This window comes from Arachis duranensis, chromosome 6, assembly GCF_000817695.3.
Source record: "Arachis duranensis cultivar V14167 chromosome 6, aradu.V14167.gnm2.J7QH, whole genome shotgun sequence".
NCBI classification, from domain to species: Eukaryota; Viridiplantae; Streptophyta; class Magnoliopsida; order Fabales; family Fabaceae; genus Arachis; species Arachis duranensis.
The window spans coordinates 52,956,967-52,962,140 of record NC_029777.3 but is presented as its reverse complement, the minus strand read 5'-3'; positions in this window follow the sequence as shown (position 1 = coordinate 52,962,140).

Here is a 5,174-nt window from a genome sequence, read left to right as displayed (position 1 = left end):
GATTATCTCTGTAACTTTATTTTTTCGGGCCGACTTGGTTTCTTTTTTAGATCACTTTCGATAACTTCTTACATTATTCTGTGTTTATCTTTGCCGATTTGTAGAAAGTGGTTGTCATCTCTAGATCGTCCTTTGGGTGAATCGCGTTTTCACCTTTATCAGACGGTTGTCTTTATCGTGATCGTGCAGTGAAATTGTTTTTCACTTTCTGCCGATCTGTTGCTTTATAATCGGGCGATGAACTCTGCTTTCACTTTTTTGCCGACCTTGTCGAAATCGGGCGATGAATTTTGGTTTCATCTTTTTCGACTTTTATCATGATCGGGTGGTAAATTTGGTTTTCACCCCGCCGACCTTGTCGTGATCCGGCAGTGAAATTTGCGTTTCAGATTAATGCGTCTTGGTATAGCAGTGAATTTTGTTTTCACTTTGTCGAAATCAAATGATGAATTCGGTTTTCATCGTGGTCGGGCGGTGAAGTTGGTTTTCACCTTGCCGACTTGTCGCTTTGTAATTGGACGATGAGTTTGGTTTTCATCTTGCCGACTTTGTCATAATCGGACGTCTTGGTAGGAAACTTTTTAGGGAATCTGCAATCTTTTAAACAATAATATAAAGATAAGAGTGTGTACATGTTAGTACTTACCTTTCTAGGTCGGGCAATCTTTTTGGATCTCGGCCTGGCGCCCTTTTTAGATTGCAGGCATGCCATGACCTCGGTAGCTCTTGCCCTTCGAGTTCGGACAGTCTGTAGCAACCTTTCCCCAGTTCTTCTAAACAACTTGGTATGGTCCTTTCCAGTTGGCTGCTAGCTTTCCTTCTCCAGGTCGAGTTGTTCCGATATCATTTCGGATTAGGATAAGGTTGTTGTTGGCAAAGCTTCGCTGTACTACCTTCTGATTGTATCTTGAGGCCATTCGACGTTTTAACGCCTCTTCTTTGATCAGAGCTCTCTCTCGGACTCTTGGAAGTAGGTTAAGTTCTTTCCTTTGGATTTGGGAGTTGACCTCTTCATTGTAGAAGATCATTCTGGGGGATCCTTCTTTGATCTCTACTGGGATCATTGCCTCCATTCCGTAAATCAATCGGAAGGGTAATTCCCCCGTGGTGAAGTGTGGAGTTGTCCGATATGTCCATAGGACTTGTGGGAGCTCTTCAGCCCAAGCTCTCCATTTTAACCTAGCTAGTATGACTTTGTTGGCAGCTTCTGCTTGTCCATTGGCTTGTAGGTGTTCTACGGATGTGAATTGGTGCTTGTAATAATGTTTCTGTACAAGAATTTCTGACTTCTTTGAGCAGTGGCACTAGCTAGGGGCTCTGCCTCAATCCATTTTATGAACACCCCTACAATGAGGAACTTGACTTTTCCCAATCCTTGGGGAAATAGTCCGAGGAGGTCGAGTCCCCTCTTTGCGAACGGCCAAGGTGATGTTACACTGATGAGCTCCTCTGGTGGGGCAATGTGGAAGTTGGCATGCTTTTTTGATGTAAAGCTTTGACTTTGTATTTGGGTTTTTACTCCGTTTGTTGCCTCCAAAGGGTGCCCTTGGACCTTCGTGTGAGTGCTGGGGTTTCCCTTTTACTGTTGTATCTGACACCTGATATTTTGCTGTTATTGTTCGATTTGTTGCCCGAGTTGTTTGGTAGTAACCCCATAGTTGACCTATGTCTTTGAGATGTATACTAAGATCCCGGACGGCATGTCTAATTGGCTGGATTCCATAGTTTTTTAATGCGTGTTACTGTGGCTGACCCTGAGTACATCACTGAGATTGACTTGTTGTGGTCTTGTGATGTAGCCTGGACGAGGCTTCTGTTATTGCCCCCTAGTTTGGTGTTGGCTAGTTTTAAAAATGCATCAGCTCGGGCGTTCTGCTCCCGATGTATGTGTCAAACCTCATATCCCCGAATTGTCCGAGCTGTTGGTGCTGGCTGGTTTTGAAAGTGCATTAGCTCGGGCATTCTATGTTTCTATGTGTCGGACTTCATTTTTCCCGATTTGTCCGAGTTGTTTTTTGTTTTTGTCCAGGGTCCCCCGAATTGTCCAAGATGTTTTCTGGTTTTGTCCAGGGTCCCCTGAATTATCCGAGCTGTCCTCTGTAGGATTCTTCCAGCTAAGTTTGTTTTCTGTAGGATGTCTTTTTATGGGCTGGTTGGTCCGAACTCTGATAGTGTGAGCTTGAAAGTATGGGTGGAGTTGTTGAGAGGTGAGTAGGCGAACTTTTTCTATCTTTTGATAGTTTAGTTCGGCCCCTTGTAGAGCTTTGCTGATGAAGTAAATGGGTTGTTGCCCACTTTCGTCTTCTCTGACTAGTGCTGAGGCTGTTGCCCGACTTCCCACTGTGAGGTATAATATGAGTTCTTCACTTTCCCAAGGTCTGGTGAGAATGGGTGGTTGTCCCAAGAATTTTTGAAATCTCGGAAGGCTTGTTCGCATTCCGTTGTCCTTTCCAAACCTCTCTTCCTTCCTTAAGATACCTCTTTGAGGTGTCTTTTGCAAGATGATTTAGAGATCCTTCCTCCTGCGAATCCTCCATTTATCATATGAACATGTCTCTCAGGGGTGTGAGACGGACGTTCAGCTCGTCCGACTTCTTCGGTGTGAGGTGGACGTTTAACTCGTCCGACCTCTTCCTTCAAGTTGTCCAACTTCTTTTGTGTGAGGTGGACGTTCAACTTGTCCGGCCTCTTTGATGTGAGGTGGACCTTTGTCCGACCTCTTCGGTCTGAGGTGGGCCTTCAACGCGTCCGACCTCTTTGGTGTGAGGTGGACCTTCAACTCGTCCGACCTCTTTGTTGTGAGGTGGACTTTTAACTCGTCCGACTTCTTTGTTGTGAGGTGGACGTTTAACTCGTCCGACCTCTTCCTCCAACTTGCCCGACCTCTTTGGTGTGAGGGGGACCTTTGTCCGACCTCTTTGGTGTGAGGTGGACCTTTGTCCAACCTCTTTGGTATGAGGTGGACCTTTGCCCGACCTCTTTGGTCTGAGGTGGACCTTCAACTCGTCTGACCTCTTTGGTCTGAGGTGGACCTTCAACTCGCCCGACCTCTTTGGTGTGAGGTGGACCTTCAACACGTCCGACCTCTTTGTTGTGAGGTGGATCTTCAACTCGTCCGACCTCTTTGGTGTGAGGTGGACCTTCAACTCGTCCAACCTCTTTGGTGTGAGGTGGACCTTCAACTCGTCCAACCTCTTTGGTGTGAGGTGGACCGTCAACTCGTCCGAGAGTTTTCCTCCATGTTGATGTACTTCTCTGCCCGTTCCTGTACCTTGTTCCGAGATGTTTGGGTGCTTCTTGGATATTGAGTGGCTAAAAGGTCCTTCTCGTAGACCATTGATGAGACCCCTGATAGCTGCTTCTGTTGGTAGACTTTGTATGTCCAGACATGTTTTGTTGAATCTTTCCATGTAGTTGCGAAGGCTCTCTCGATCTCCTTGCTTGATCCTTAATAACAGGCTTGATGCGTGTTTGGCTTTGTCCTTCTGATGGAAAATAACGGATTGCATCTGAGGCCTCCGTGAGATACCTCCTGCTTCTGAAATTGCTAAGATGATGGTTGGGATCTGTAGTGCCATCGTATAAAGTCATATCCGGAAGTTTGAAGTCCTTAGGGATTTTGGTCTTCATGATCTTCCTAGTGAATGGATCTTGATCTTTGCGAGAGTTGTCCTCAGGGGTGGACCGAGTAGCTTTGGCTTTGAGATCGGCTTCGACTTTTAGAAGTTTATCTTCTAATTCCTGGCGTCGCCTTACCTCTCTTTGTAGATCCTTTCCAACTTCTCGTTGATGCTGGGTTTCTTTCTCAAGTTTCTTTAAACGATCTTGAAGCGCTTCTATCACTCCCGGATTTGATGAGTTCTTGTCCCCGTTAGATTCCGGGGTATCTTTCAGTGTTGTGTCCGCGTTTTTGTGCGGTGCTATATCTTCAAGATCTGAGTCGTGGTTGTTGTCATGGTCGTCCGCCATGGTGATGGGATGACTTCCAGGTTCCCCGGCAATGGCGCCAATGTTCCAAGGGTTACCTAAAACTGTAGGTTGATCTCGGATGAGATCTTCTGTGTTGGTCAGAGCTGATGTGTCCGGCAGGTGTGCGGCGGCCGGAGCTGGTGTGTCCGACTTGTTGGACTTGGTGGTGATGCGGATCCTTCGTCCCCAGAGGGTGGGGGGTACCTGCAAGGGACTCCGATGCTTAAGTTAGCAAGGGTATTGAGCAGGTATTGAGTAGAATCAGAGTATGAGTTATACCTGGGTGCTCCAGTGTATTTATAATGGTGAGATGTGGCCTCCTGTGGATAAGATAAGTTAGTTATCTTATCTTTATCTTTATCTTATCTTTAAGTGAGGTCATCTTATCTTCAAGGGAACCGCCTTTATCTTTCTGGGCTTTGGCTGCCTTTAGATTGGGCTGTTGGTGGACGAAATTGTGATCACTATGCGCCAAAAACTTGGTGGACGAAATTGTGATCACTATTCTTTAAGTTATACTTTTATGGAATTTGAAATTGGCACGAGTGGACACAACTCCGTTCAACTAACCAGTAAGTGTACTGGGTCGTCCAAGTAATAAACCTTACGTGAGTAAGGGTCGATCCCACAGAGATTGTTGGTATGAAGCAAGCTATGGTCACCTTGTAAATCTCAGTTAGGCAGATTAAATTGGTTTATGGTTTCGAAAATAGAAATAAGAAAATAAATAATAAAAGGGATAGAATACTCATGCAAATTCATTGGCGGGGATTTCAGATAAGTGAATGGAGATACTGTATGGCTCAAGGACGCCTGCTCTCCCACTGCTTCAACTCAATCCTTCTTACTCCTTTCCATGGCAAGCTGTGTATAGGGGTTCACCATCAGCGGTGACTACTTTCAATCCTCTCGGGAAAATGATCCTATGCGGCTGTCACTCGCATGGCTAATCGTCTGGAGGCATCACCCATGGTTGATGGCTACATCCCATCCTCGCAGTGAAAACTACGCTCACGCACTCTGTCACAGCACGCCTAATCACTGGTTGGTTCCTGCGCCTACTGGAATAGAATCCCTTGATTCTTTTGCGTCTGTCACTAACGCCCAGCACTTGCAAGTTTGAAGCACGTCACAGTCATTCATTACCGGAATCCTACTCGGAATACCACAGACAAGGTGAGACTTTCCGGATCCTCATAAATGCC